The following is a 15,345-nucleotide window of genomic DNA, read 5'->3' as shown; positions in this document are numbered from 1 at the left end:
TTAGTGCCACAGCTAAGACACTGCTCAGGATGCCTGCAGCCCCTAAGGAAGGCCCCAGTCCCAGCTCCGTTCGATCCCAGCTTCCTGCTGACACGCACCCTGTGAGGTAGAAGGTGAGGCCTCAGGCGCCTAGGTCCCTGCCACCTAGGTGGGACACGCAGCTTGAGCTCCCAGCTGCTGGCTTCAACCCGGTCCAACCAAAGCCACGGTAGGCATCTGGGCAGGCGAACCCGAGGACAGACGGGAGATCTCCGTCATCTCCGCCTTTCAAGCAGAACTTTCACATTTCAGAGAAGCAATTCCATCAGAAACATCATTTTCATAAAATGGACAAAAATAACACATAGGTTTCAGCGTAAGAAAGCTTTTTAACTACTATTACAGGATTCAACATTGATTACCCAAGGGAACTATGAAAATCTGGGCAATGAAATCTTTAATAGAAGAGTAGCGAGAGTTGATCCAGAATGATTGATTGTAACACCAAAGAACTTTGCATTCAGCCTCTTTCCAGCTTTATCACCCTACGAGTTACCTAGCGGTGAACCAACTACTCCAAGAAGAGCAACTCGTATCGAACACTGAGCTAATGTTTGTCCCCCTGGGATTTAATAAACTAGCCTGATTTCTATGTATCAACTCTTCCCTGCAAGTCTGAAAAAAAAATAATGAAAGATGATATGAAAGACCTTCTTGACACCCTTTATGGTTTAATCTAGAGACCTGCCTGTTACTAATCCAAGTAACTCACTCTAGGAAAGTTTCCTTCATGCACAGCAACAAAGTGCTTTGTCAAGTCCAATGGCAAAACAAGGGAGGCTATACGGATCAACTGCTAAGTGCCCCCTCCCTTCAAATTTCTTTTAATTCACCACATTCCAGGTATTGCACAAAGAGCCGGGGATGGACAAAGAACGAGGAAAACAGATGCAAGCCCAGAGGGGGCTTCCAGCCTGATGGGTACTACAGATGTGGAACCCATCACAATCCACAGCCGTCTCGGCAGAGTTCAAAGGTGGGCCGGTGCTGTGGGGAGGGTTAAGCCACCACCGCCACTGGCAAAGATGCCAGCTTCCCATACATGAGTCGGTTCCAGCCCCGGCTGCTCCACTTCCAATCTACCTCCCTGTTAATGTGTCTGGGAACCCAGCAGCACATGACCCAAGTACTTGCGCTCCTGCCACCCACATGAAAGACCCGGATGAAGCTCCTAGTCTCAGCCTGGCCCATTCCTAGCCCCAGCCACTGTGTCCATTTGGGGAATGGACCAGTGGATAGAAGATCTATGTTTCTCTCTGTATAACTGCCTTGCAAACAAGTAAATCTTTTAAAAAGGTGACATTAAGAAAAAAAGTCAGGTTCAAGGATTTGGATGGTGGCTTCATAAAACAGGACACACCACGTGATCGCAAGAACTTGGTTCCTGAGTTTTAGGTAAAGAGTAGACATGAATCAACAGGGACATTGGCCCCGTCCCTAGAAATACACACACCTGAAACTACCCAGTGCCTACGTCTGGAGAGCAAGAAGTTGGACAGAGAACTCCGGTAATGAGGAAACCTGGGACTCAAGTCCGGGACGAGAATGCTAAGGCCAGGGATGAGTGACCGAGGCAGCCCTTGCCCGGGGGACACCCAAGGCTCCCAGGGAGGCGAGGGCTGGGTTGTGAGCTGAAAGGTGACCGACTACTCAGTGGCAAAGTAGAGAGAAAAACCGAAGCAGGGCGGGGCAGACGACTCCCAGAGGGAGAGGAGCATTGACAAAGGCCCGGCACCCACCTGTGAAGCATCTAAGCTGAGTAAAGGCCAGTGCCCGTGGGGAGGATTTGGGTCTCCATCCTAACTCGGGGTGGGGAGCCTTTTTTCTGCTCAGGGCCATTTGGATATTTATAACGTCATCTGCAGGCCATATACAGTTAACTTAAAAATTAGGCTGATGTAGGTTTCCTGAATCCCCAGTCCTGCCCGTGGTTGCCTGGGCAAGGCCAGACCACGTGATTCTGCAGACCTCATACAGCCAGTGGGCAGGACACTCGGGCTGGGCCCCGCCTACCCTGGTACCTAAACCGAGGCCACCAGAAGATGTGCGGAAGAGTAACAAGGTCACATGCATGTTTTCAGAGGAACGCGCTGGCTCAGGGTAGGGTGGCGGGGATGTGGGAACCCTAAGATGCAGTGCAGGGGGAAGCAGTGCATTTTCAAGGAGGTCAGGAGGAAGGGGCGGGGATTCCACTGGGTGACCAAAATTTCATGAGGGCCTACTCAGCATCCAAGCCAGAGGCAGTCAGAGGCAGCTGTGAGCACCAGAGAAGAGCGCTGCCCGCTACAAACCGCCAACGAGGACAAGAGGCACCGCACTGGGCCACCCTTCCTTTGAGACGTCCTTCAATAAAGGGGTCCAGGGACTGAAGGGGACCCTTACAGGGAACCCTTTTTCCCCCACCAGGAAACAGCACAGTCGGTTGAAGTTGCTGTATATGTGCAAATGTTGGCTATTTGGGTATGATGGCAAAAATTCACATTTGCCCAACTTTTTTTTTTTTTTGAGGAAATGACTTAAAAGTAGCACACAAATACCACCTCTGCCTCAAAAGGGGATTATCCCAGCTGCTCCACTTCAATCACTCTGCCATCCAGCCAAGGAAACTGAGGCCCCAGATCAGGGCACATCCCGTTTCCTGGGAATGTCTCCTTTCTCACAGTACACACACTACTTCTGGCTAAATACTTTTTGGAGCTTAATAATGTAGATGGGATTTTTTTCCTCTTATTGGATGATGAGGAATCACAGGTAGGCTAATGGTTTATTTAAACCAAACAGATTAAATACTGCAGGATTTTCTCAAGATATTCTGGGGTGAAAGAATCTGCATGATAGAATCATGAAACTCCCATGATGGAATTAAGAACAGTTAATAAATAAGCATGTAGGGAATGTTCCAAGGTGGTGAAAATATTCTCAGTTTTGGAGGGAATTACATGGATGCGTAGAACACTTCAATGGTGTGTTTCAGTGTGTTGTTACACTTCAACTTTAAAAAAAAATGGGATGGAGACTCCAAAAGGCGTATATTCTTTAAAGCCTGCAATAAAGGAGACTTAACCTCACCAATATTAAGAAAAAGTGACCAGAAATGTGTGATTTATAACTATCCCAACACTCATATTATACCAAGATAATTACGAATGGTTCTTAGAATAGCTTTAAAAATACTTTAAAGCTTTATGTCTTTTGAATGTGTGGATAAATTTAGTCCAATTCAAGCTAGAATCCATTAATAAAGCTATTACTTTAATTTCTTCAAAAATATGTAACTGAGTCATGTTACAAAATAATGATTAGTGCTTAGAATAATTCAGTGACTACTTTCTAGAAAATGTAAATGAAGATATATCAAGAAAGTAATCAATGAGTTCACTCCTAGGAGCAATTCATACCAAATTGGTTTATTCAAACAATCAGCTCACAGTTTATTTTAAACCTGTTGACATATATGTAAGTTTCCAATAGTAGAATAAAGGTCATTTTTATTTTGGTTTTGAGTAGGAATCAAGTCAAATTTCTGCATAGAATAGCTACTTCAAAGACTAAATGATTTACACATTTTGAAGGTCTTTAGGATTTGTGAACAGAAAGTTACACATACACACACACACAAATTCAATTTATTGAGGCTACACTATACATTGCAAAACCAGAGTTTTCTTGGTCTCAAAGCCACAGTTTCAATCAAAAAGCTGACTGACCTCAATTCAAACCAGCCACAGGCAACTGTAATCTTGAGCTAAAAAAAAAATCAATTTATAACACCAATTTCAAAGTTTGGAAACTCTATGGATACAAAATGAGACAGTAATAGTAACAGTTGCCAACATGTATACAACCCACCTGCCTCCTCCTTCCTAGTTAGATCATCTCAAGGTGTGTTTCCAGTTGATCTTAGTTTCTCTGTCATCATTTAACCCTCAATTTTGAGGTGCAGTGCCCTGGGCTTCCTGTTACTACATCTTGATATTCACAAATCATGACTCATTCTTAAGTCAGAGAAACTCATCAAAAATCCCAAATTTCACAGCACATAGGAACTCGAGTCTGTCAAGAGAACAACATTCTTAGAACATTACTTGAACCACAGAAGGAAAAACAAAAAAGTCCATGCAGAAATTATGTCAACCCATTGTTGAGTCAACACATTTATTAGATCAATAAATACAAGCTCTATGTGTGGTAATTTTGGTTTTAGTCTAATTTTTAAAATGTGTTATGTGACGTGTTAGGTGGAAAAAAAATTACAGGATAGTAAATACAGTGTGAACCAAGTAAGAACTGTTCTATGTGTTTATATACACACACACACTTTAAAATCTAGAAAAACATCAACATTGTAATAGTATGATAATGAGACACTTAATTTTATGTGGTTGTCTACATATTCCAAAGGCAATTCATATTAACATTTTTAACAAAAAAATCTTTCAAACTACTATCATACTAGTATATATCCTATAAATCAGTCGAAGACAAAGCGGAATTACGGAACTATCACCTAAGATCCCTTTGCCTGAAACTTACAAGAACACCCCACCGAGTAGGCTCCTTCCAGCCCATCAGCCATGTGTACAGGTGCAGGCCTTTAGGGAAGGGCCAGAGGCCAGTCACCAGGGCAGAGGCAGAATGCACAGAGCCCAGTTTTTAAGATTTAGGGGGGGGGGGGCAGCGCTGTAGTGTAGTGGGTAAAGCCACTGCCTGCAGTGCCAGAATCCTATATGGGTGCTGGTTCGTGTCCCAACTGCTTCACTTCCAATCTAGCTCTCTGCTATGGCCTGGGAAAGCAGAATATGGCCCAAAGTCCGTGGACCCCTGCACCCTGGAGCGTTAAGGACAGCAGGCTCCCGGCTTCAAATCTCAGCTCCAGCTGTTGCAGTCAACTGGGGAGTGAACCAGTGGATAGAATACCTCTCTCTCTCTCTACCTCCCCTCCTCTCTGTTTTAATTCTGACTAAATAAAAATAAATTAAAAAAAAAAAAAAACGACTTAAAGGGAAGCCCCAGGGCTGGGAGACACACGGATGACAGAGTCCTACTCTCTAGGCTGGAAGGGAGCAAAGCTCTGCCTTAGTGAGCAGTCACTCACCCTCACTTAAAAAGACGACTCCTCCAGGAAGTCCCATCCTTGCATGGTTTTTATTCTGCGTCTTGGGTTTGCCAACAGATGGTGCGTTGCACTATTTCATGGCACCAAATCGGCCTTCTGACTCAGGTATCTAAGCGTAACCGGGGAAGACACACCACACAACATCCAGTATCTGACAGTGAAGGAGGATGTGTTTCAATTGATATACACTGCCTGGAAGTCCCTTAAAACCATTTTCGGGAAGAGTCAGGTTCCAAAAAAATTGGTACAAATACAAATTTTAATACATGATCTCAGAGTGACATTTACTGTGTCCTTGTAGTTTCACATTATTTAATGTTTTACATAAGAAAAAGGAACTCATTAATATTTAGGTAATTTCAAAATGCAAATGGGGTTAAAAATAACTGCACTCCCCATTCTGAGCCACCACCACTCTGGTCCAAAATGCACTGGTGTGAGCGCGTGAGTCCATGAAGACACCGTGCCCGCAGAGGTTGCAAGGCAGGCTAACTCAGCTCACAGAGGGTCTGCCACCACTGCGCACCAGCATAGGCCCCCCTTTATCACACATCAGTGACCAGAAGACAGACAAAGTTCATGAGTACTGTTACATACTAGCAGAAACATGCAACTCACTAAATGTCACATTCATGGAATAAATGCATGCGAAAGTTTTCATCACCATGACTAAGGTAAATAAGAATTTCTCAATCTGGGCACTACTGACATTTTGGGTTTAAAGATTCTTTGGGGGTGGAGGGCTTCCTATGCAATGTGGGATGTTCACAGCATCCCTGGCATCTACCCATTGTATGCCAATAGCGCCCTCCCCGGCTGTAACAACCAGAATGTCTTGATAGTGTCACCTGTCTCCTGAGAGGCAAAAGTGATTTCCGGTTGATAACCATACACAGAAATGAACTGTACGGGGGCTGGTGCTGTGGCATAGAGGATAAAGCTGCCACCTGCAGTGCCAGCATCCCATATAGGCACCAGTTCAAGTCCCAGCTGCTCCACTTCTGATCCCACTCCCTGCTGATGCACTTGGGAAAATGGCTGAAGATGGCCCAAGTGCTTGGGCCCCTGCACCCACGTGGGAAACCTAGAGGAAGCTCCTGGTTTGGCCGGGCCCAGCCCTGGTCATTGTGGCCATTTGGGAAGTGAACCAGCATATTTACGATCTCTTTCTTGGTTTTTCCCGCTTTCTCTCTTTATCTCTCTACTTTTCAAATAAAATCCTTTAAAAAAATGAGAAGTGGTTAATATCATCTATAGCGTGTCTATAAACCAATAAAATGAATAACCAACTTAAAAATAAGCAAATGGCAACCTTACATAATTAAGAGAAAAAAAACCCGTATGTATCCCAAGTAACAACTTGCTGGGAAGGAGGATTCCAGGGACCTCTGATTTCTTCAAATGAAACACACAGAGTATTTACAACCGCCATCCTTAACGCTCCAGCAGAATGTCAGCTCTCTTCATCGAATGTCATTTCTGTCCTCCTGCTGCAGCCCTGGATGCCACCATTTCCTGAGCACCTACTCTGTGCCAGGCACGGCGTTAGGGACAGCCTGTGCTCATGCCCACTGACTCACACCCTGGGCTGTTTTTAGGACATACTCCGCCACTGTAAGAGAAATGCCCGCACCTTCAGAACCCCCCGAGGGGCACCACGTCCTTGTCAATGACGGGGCCCTGTGGTTTCGATCGGGTTCCTTGAAATTCTTTATCCTTTTTAGTAACTACACATTTCTAGAGAACATTTAAAGGTTTTTTAAAAAAATAGCCAGAAGGCCTTTGCTATATTTGGCATAGAAAGGCCATCACTTCTCATCCTCAGCGGGCTGGGCAGTCGGGGTCATTACTGGAAACTGAAGAGCACTTATGGACCGTCTGCTCCACCATCTGACCCGCAAGGCCTCCTGTAACACACTTTGTAGTTTTATAATTCTATAAATTCAAACTCCTAACTGATCTTTCCCAAACAAATGTGTGCCAGAGAGATCAGAGCAGGAAGGCTCAGAAATCGATTTAACTCATCAACAGATGCCCGGAACACGCCAGGTCTGCAGCAACCCCTTCCAGTCCCGATTGGCCCTGGCCCCCCAACAAAGACTGAAGCCCACAGATGGGAGAGGGTGGGCGTGTTTGAGCGGCCAGGGAACCTGCCTTCCCCCCAACACACACACACACACACACACACAAAGCAAACCCTGCTGGTCTCAACTCCAAAATGGCCAAAGGGGCTTCAAGATTTACAGGATGCTGCCCTGCAGAGGCTGGCGGGGCATCCGCCCCCCTAAGCAAACAGTCCTCCCTGGGCTCCCTCCCCAGCGCTGGGCTCCCCAGGCTGATGGAGGCTGCACAAAACCCCTCCTGTGCCGAGCAGCGGAAACTCCTAATGAGATTAGTTGGTGTGTGTGCAGACATTACTTAGCAATGACTAAAGGGGCTCTCTCTTCCTGCGGCAGCCAGTGGAAAATTCAGGGAACTTTTTCCCCCTGCAGCAGCAGAATCCCTTTAACCCTCTCCCCAGCCAACTCCAACAACAACCCGGCCTCCCCCCACCCCAACCCTGGCCCCCCGACCCGGGCTCGGGGTGGGAGGGGGAGACTGGGCAGAGTTAAGGAACGGCTGGGGGCTTTCAAAGGAGGCCGGACGGGAGGGGGCTGGCGGGGAAGGGGCGGGGGCCCCTCGAACACTACAAAGGAAACTGTAAAAGGCACAAATACATAAACCTGAGAAGGAGCAAACCACAGTTTCTTTGTGAGCTCCTCCAGTGAGTCATTTTCAAGACGCTGTCGGCTGCCAGTTTCAAAGCGGAAGCGCATGGCAATTAGTCTTGCTGTTTCCAGACAAGCCAGAAACTCTCCCGACACTCGTTTTTTTTTTCTTCTAAAAAAGCCCCTTTTGCAGTTTCTTAAATCCCATTTCTCGCCCCCACCCCCACCCCCACCCGCCGCCTAACGACACCAGCTCCCCGGGATGATTCGGTTCAGAAAACACACAGCCAAGACCTTTAAAAAAAAACAAAAAAAAGTCCCCTTCCCCAAAATCCTAACCCCCCTGCCCAAAGTTACAGTCACATCATGGGCCGCCTTCCAGCTCCAAGCCAGACCCCTCTCTGGCCCGGTCCTTCTCCAAAACCGTGTCAAGGCTCCACTGGCGTTTAAATGTCCGCCTGGGCTTGCGCCTGGGGCGGCGACCCGGGCGGGGGTCACCTGCTTGGACGCTGCCCCCTGCCCCACCGAGTCCCCTCCCGCTCCATCCCTGTCTGCCTCCCTCCTCGGGTCCGAGCACCCGCGCGCTCTGTCCTCCCCGGCACTGGAAGGTCAGTCACGGTCCAGCGTCCAGGCACGCAGCCCACCCCGCGCCCGGCTCCCCGCTCCTTGTAGGGACCCGAGGACCGCCGGGCCCCGCTCCCCGTACCCGCAGCCTTGGGGGCCGGGAGCCACTCGCGCAGAGTCCCCGCGCTGCCCCGGCGGCGCGGGCGCAGCAGCAGCATCCCCGAGGCGCCCTCGGCCCGCGGGCCACCCCGCAGCGCCCACCCGCGCCCCACCCCCACCCGCAGGGAAGAGGCGAAGCAGCCACCCCGGAGCAAACTTTGCAGGAGTGCGCGCAACAGGCGGAGCCCCGATGCCTACCCAGACGCGGGGGAGCCTTCAGGAGCCGTCTTCGGGGCAAGGTCTAGGAGGACCCGGGCGAAAGCCCCCGACTTGCCATGCTGACAGGCGTCTGCAGACGCTCTGTTGCTCTTGTAATGAGATCCTGATTTTTCCCCCTTTTTTTTTTCTTTCTCTCGCTCCTCTTTTTTTTCACCCCCCCCCCCCCTCTGGTGTGTGTGAGAGCAGGAAGTTGGAGCAGTCAGGCCGAGCCGGCTCACTTCCTTTCCTGCATTATTCCCCAGGCGGTGTGCAGGCTGTGTAAACAGGCTTTTCCGCCCCGCGCCGCGCCCCCCGGCCGCGGCTGTGCGCCGGGGCTGCCCGCCGAGGCCCGCGCATTCCCGCCGCCCCGGGCCCGCACGCCCCACGCCGCCCGCGCGCCCCCGCCCGCCGCCGGCTGCGCTTCCTGCTCAGCCACCCCCGGGGAGGAGCCTCCGGGGGTGGGGATCCCTGCTCGCCCGCTGGGGTGGAAGGGGGGGGGTCCCTGCGCTGGGGACCAGGGCGGCGGGGTCGTGCCCAGCCCCCGGCTTGGGAGTGGCGCGCCCCGGGGCGGGGAGACCCCTGACCTCGCGGACTGGGATGGAAGAGTCTGGGGGCGAGTGGGCGTGGGGAGCGGGGTCCAGGGTCAGGGCGTGAGGGCCGTGGAGGAGAAGATGTCGGGCGTGCAGGAGGAGGCACTGTTTCCGTCTGGGGACCGGGGATGAACACAGTTCCTGTCTGGGTTTTTTTTTTTTTTTTTTTTTTAAGCTAGCCCTCAGATTGGGGGGCCTACTTTGGGGGAAAAGAATGAGGAGCCATAAACTGGAAGCCGGATTCTCCATCAGAGACCTTTCTGGCCAATCCCCCAGGGCCTTGCAGTGACCACCGCGGGCCCAGTGACCCAGGCCTCCGCAGAACCGGACTCCACACCCCAGCTCTCTTTGTAGCCTCTAGCTGGAGCGAGGCTCCTACACTGCCCTGGAGTTTGAGACCGGCCAAGGGGGATGCCGCTCACCCCCAAGCCCTAGGCGCCAACCTCACCCGCTCACCTGGAATCCGCCAAGCGCCATGCCCCCACTCCTTAGTCGCGCAAACCCGCGACCTGCAGACGTAAAGGCAGACCCACGCCTGGACCAAGACGCACAGCGGCTGACCTGAGGGGCTTGGTAAACCCTGGTTGCAGGGCCCCACCTCCGAAGTCCCTAATTGTGTAGCCTGGGGTGTTTCTCATCACCTGGAGGGTGTTTTGAAAACGATCCCACCTTAGTCAGCCCACATCAATGAAGGCAGATTGTCAGGGGACAAGGCCCTAGCTCTTTGCAAAGGACCACATAATATTTCCACCACCGTGTTTATATTTTTGCAGCCTCCTTGAAAGTTTGTTGACAAATCTCTCACTTCTATCAAACGTGACCTTCTAGAGGGCAGGGCCAGTGCAGCTACTAGAGTTAGTACCGCCCCACCCCCAAGTGTCAATCAGAGGACCAAGGGACAGGTCTAGAGTTTTTGGCTGGTGTGGATAGCTCGCGGGGGTGGGAGGCTGAGACAGTCCCCCAGACCTCAGGGAAGGAGAGAGATGGGGGGTGGGTCAGAGGTGAGGTGGGAGGGTGAAGCAGGACAAGGCATGGGAATGAGGGCTGTTTATCAACCTCTGATTTTGCATGGCTCATTTTCCACTTTGGAGATTATCATTTAAATCCCTACTTGGCTTCCCCTGTCACTCAGTAGACCTGATACTGTGTCCCTGTGTGATCCAGCTGTCTGTGGACTGAGAATATAAACTTACTTTATCAAATCTCCACACACATGCACACACAATTAGGAACCTAGGTTACTTGATTGTAGTATACACTTGAAAGAAAGCAGTCTGAAAAGGCTACACACTGTATGATTCTACCTATACAACATTCTGCAAAAGGCAAAAACTGTGGGGGACAGTCAAAGGACGAATGTGTGGGGCCGGCATTTGGTAAGGCAGAAAGATGCTGTTGGGGTGCCCACAGCCCGTATCAGAGAGCCTAGTTCCAGCCTGGTTCCTTTTCCTATCCAGCTTCCTGCTAAGGTACACCCTGAAAGGCAGCAGTCATGGTTCCAGGAGTTGGGTGCTTGGCACCCACATAGGAGACCTGGACTGAGTCCCAGGCTCCTGGCTCAGCCTTGGTTGTTTATGGGCATTTGGGGAGTGAACCAGAAGATGGAAGAGGTCTGTCTGTCTCTTGCCAGCTCTGCCTTTCAAATAAATAAAACTTTTTTTTTTTTTTTAAGATGTTTGGCACTGGTTTGGGAGGGAGTGTGACCCAGCAGCACACAGGACTTTCTGGGTGGGCAGGGAACTACTCTGTATGATGCTGTCGTGGTAGAAACAGGTGTAGCTGCCAATGGCAGAGCCCACAGCCTGTGGGCCATCAAGAGTGAACCTGGAGATAAACTATGGACTGAGAGATAACAAGTAGTCAATTTAGCTTCCTTATCTGTAAGGCAGGTGTCAGCCTGGGAGGGGATGCTGATACTGAGGAGGCTCTGCACGTGTGGGGCTAGGGACAGACTCCACTCACTTTTGCTGTGAGCAGAGCACTATCTTAGAAAATCAAGTCTTGTTTTTATTTTACTTTCATTTATCTGAGAGGGAAGAGAGAGAGAGAGAGAGAGAGAGAGAGACTGCTCATCTGAAGGTTTACTCCCCAAGTGGCTGCAAAAGGCCAGGGTTGGGCTGGGCAGAAGCCAGAAGCTTGGAACTCAATCCAGCTCTGCCATGTGGGTGGCAGGGACCCCACTACTTGAGCCATCCCTGCTGCCTCTTAAGGTGCACATTAGTAGGAAGCTGGAATCTGAAACAGAGCCGAGACTCAAACCCAGGCACTTTGATAGGGAAGGTGGGCGCCCCAATCAGCATCTTAACCAGAAAGCCAAATGCCTACTCCTGAAGTCTTGCTTTTTTTCTTAAAAAGACCATATGCCCAAGCCAAACGTAAGTAAGGTTTAAGTCACTAGCAATTATGCCTTTTGTATTTTCAGAAATTTTTGTAGAATCCCTCTGTGAAAGGGAGTGGAGGTGTGCACATGTTTATCCAGCAGTCTGATTGGTTGGAAGAAATACTTCATTGTATAAAGCACTGTTGAACGCTTTGGGGCAGCCTTAGGGTTTCCCGGCCCATGGGAAGCCCTCTGAAGTTCCTCTGATGTTCTGTATCATCCACACCACTGCTCTCTGCTCTTCGTGTGAATGAATAATTCAGAGAGAACTCTGCTCTTGCCCAGGGAATAGCTTTTACTTTCAGGTGTTGCAGCTTCTGTCCCTTTGCGTTCTAAGAGAAAACTGCTGTTGTTTTCCACGCTGTCCTTCCTACTCTCCAAAAGCTGCCAAGGCAGTGGTGATGGCTCACAAAACTGGGTTCTCAGCCACCCATCAGGGAGACCTGGATTAAGTTCCTGGCTCCTGGCTCTGGCTCCAGCTCGGCCTCAACCATCGCAGGCATTTGGGTAGTGAACCAGAGAATGGAAGACAACATAGTCTGCCCCCTCAACACACACACCTCAATAAATAAATTAAAAGGTTTTTTTTAAGACACTGAAGAGCTGTGGAATCTACTGGTGCATGATCCACGCTTTTGTTGTAAAGCACTCAGGAGTTAGGACTCTGAGCTGTGAGATTACTTCCCTAGCCTTTTATAGCAGAGGACAGGGTCTACAATCACAGAGTGAGATTCTCTCAGCTTTGACACCAATAGCTGAGAGCTCACCAGCAACGATGCACAAAAGCTGTGATGTGTTGGAAGTGCCTGGGTGAGAGTGGGGGAGAGTCAGCCCAACTAAACCCAATGAATCAAGGAGGGAAGGGGGGGGTGGGGGCTGGCCCTGTGCCGTAGTGGGTAAAGCCACTGCCTGCGGTGCCAGAATCCCATATGGGCACCGGTTCATGTTCCGGCTGCTCCACATCCAATTCAGCTCCCTGCTAATGGAGAAAAGCAGCAGAAGATGTCCAAGTGCTTTGGCCCCTGCTACCCTGGAAGAAGCTCCTGGCTCCCGGATTCAGCCTGGCCCAGCCTAGGCCGTTGCGACCCTCTGGGTAGTGAATCAGTGGATGGAAGATCTCTCTGTAATTCTGACTTTCAAATAAATAAATAAATCTTTAAAAAAGGAGGTTGGGAGTGGCTTGGGGAGGGGTAAGAGAACTCAAAAAGAAAATCAAAACCCTGGTTCCAAAAGATGGTGTGTATTTGTCAGCTTATGCTGGGCTCGGACTGTGTAACAAACAACTCCAAAACATGGTCATGTCCTGGAACAAGCCAGTGTGGCATGGCTGGGCGTGGCTGGGCCTGGCTCCCCTCCGCTGGCTGAGTGCACGTCTGCTTCGCATAACCTCTCATCCAGGGACCCGGCTGAAGGAGCAGACACTACGTGGGACATGTGGTTCTCCAGGAGAACAGGAACCCAGCAGGAGTGAGTGGAAATCCATGATGCCTATTAAAAGCCCTGCTTGGGATCAGCTGGCTTTCACTTCTACTCACGCTGCACTGGGGAAACCGAATCATGGCCAAGGGTAATGGGGAGAAGGACAGGGAGGGAAGAGAGAATTGTGAGCAAATAATTGGCTGTAGCACAAGAGAAAATGGATGCTGGGTCTACACAAACAACAGTTCGCGCAGGCTCCTCGCGATTTAACATCCCACAGTGATAACAGAATGAGATGCCATGACAAGTGCAGGAGAAGAAAATGAGCTTTAGAATAAGCCAAACTAAAATATTCTAGTTCAGGACAGAATAAACAATATTTGAGACTTATGAGCTGGTGATTTTTTTGGGAGAAAGTGAAAAGTGGCTTGGCATCGCCACTTTGAAGACTGCTTCAATCCAGGCGCTGGGGGTAGGGGCTGGAAATGGACACCCAAAGCCGAATGGGAAGGCAGGCCACTCTGGAGGTGGAAAGTACACAGGGCTCTTCAAAAAGTTCATAAAAAGAGCCGGCGCCGTGGCTCAATAGGCTAATCCTCCACCTTGCGGCGCCGGCACACCGGGTTCTAGTCCCGGTTGGGGCGCTGGATTCTGTCCCGGTTGCCCCTCTTCCAGGCCAGCTCTCTGCTATGGCCAGGGAGTGCAGTGGAGGATGGCCCAAGTGCTTGGGCCCTGCACCCCATGGGAGACCAGGAAAAGCACCTGGATCCTGGCTCCTGCCATCGGATCAGCGCGGTGTGCCGGCTGCAGCGGCGACCATTGGAGGGTGATCCAACGGCAAAGGAAGACCTTTCTCTCTCTGTCTCTCTCTCTCACTGTCCACTCTGCCTGTCAAAAAAAAAAAAAAAAGTTCATAAAAAGGAAACCGGCGTTCAGCTCACACCCCACATCCGGGTTGCCTGGGCTCAATGACCAGCTCCGGCTCCTGATTCCAGCTTTCTACCCACACAGACCCTGGGGGGCCGAGGTGATGGCTCAAGTAACTGGGCCCCTGCCTCCCATGCAGGAGACTTGGATTACGGTCTCGGCTCCTGGTTCTGGCCTGAGCTTAGCCCCAGTTCAGCCCTGGCTGTTGTGAGCATTTGCAGAGTGAACCAGTAGATGGGGGCTGTCTTTCTGCCACCCAAATGAATAAATTAAAATTTTAAGATTTGTGGAAAATGTATTCTATGAAAAAACTATGCAAGGATTGCATTTTTGCATCAAAATAAACTTATCTTTTAATTCCATGTTTCCATAACTCTTGCAAACATTTTCAATTGGGATGTTGGGGGTTCAGCTCCTTACCTGAGTTGTTCTAGCTCTGTGACTAAATTATTCACCGTCTGAGCCTGCATGAGCACCAGTTTTGACTGATTTTCCATGTGAGTGCTAACTTGACATCAAAACAACATATATTGTGGACTATGGTTCTGAAATGTCCATGATATTCACTTAAAGACGTATTTTAAAGAAATTTCTAGACTTACAGGCAGACCTCTCTCCCTTTCGTGTTGTGAGAGGCATCTAACTGGGAACGTCTGGAAAACAAACGTTTGCTTCCACCCTTTCTGCCCTCAGACTGGCTAAACGTAAGCCAGAGGTCGGCCGACCACAGCCCACAGGGTCCACTACCTGTTTCTATATGACTTCTGAGTGAACAGGACTTACTTTTGCTTTTCCTTTTGAACTGTAGTAAACGCAAATAATAAAATTTCCCCCAACTTAACCATTTGCTAAATGTACAGTTGAGTCATGCTAAGTAGGTTTGCTTTGTTATGAAAGCCATCACCAGAAATTCTTCATCTTTGTAAAACTGAAACTCGTACCCATGAAAGAGCCCTCCACCCCCCCATTTCCCCCAGACCCTGGAAACCATCACTCAACTTTTTGCTTCTGGGAATTGTACTAGATGCTTCATTTCAATGGAAATGTGTGATATTTATCTTTGTGTGTGTGTGTCTGGATCATTTCACTCGGCTTGCTGTGCTCAAGCTTTAAGTCTCAGTGATGCTCCCTTGTATGTACACACCATGTTGGGTAACATTGGAGTTACTTCCGCCTCTTGGTTATTGTGAATAGCATGAATTTACATTAAAATATTTATTTACTTGAGAGAGAGAGAAAGCTTCC

General features: G+C 49.5%; 1 protein-coding gene across 5 annotated transcripts in view; it reads right to left on the bottom strand.

Moving 5' to 3' along the window:
- Window positions 1-15,345, bottom strand: part of ELK3 (ETS transcription factor ELK3) — a 222,376-nt gene that overhangs the window by 62,111 nt on the left and 144,920 nt on the right. For 2 of the 5 annotated variants that reach the window (XM_070052728.2, XM_070052730.2), the window contains exon 1: window positions 8,785-9,149. The exons of 2 other annotated variants lie outside the window; for them this stretch is intronic. The gene's annotated coding sequence lies outside the window, so the exon portion shown is untranslated. Of the gene's footprint in view, window positions 1-8,784; window positions 9,150-9,830; window positions 9,987-15,345 lie in introns of those variants that run through there. One more of the 5 variants, XM_089308812.1, reaches the window with a different exon arrangement.

The sequence above is a fragment of the Oryctolagus cuniculus genome, chromosome 11, assembly GCF_051225735.1.
Source record: "Oryctolagus cuniculus isolate XC-2025 breed Fujian yellow rabbit chromosome 11, ASM5122573v1, whole genome shotgun sequence".
Classification (NCBI taxonomy): domain Eukaryota; kingdom Metazoa; phylum Chordata; class Mammalia; order Lagomorpha; family Leporidae; genus Oryctolagus; species Oryctolagus cuniculus.
This window is presented reverse-complemented; position numbering and strand designations above follow the sequence as displayed.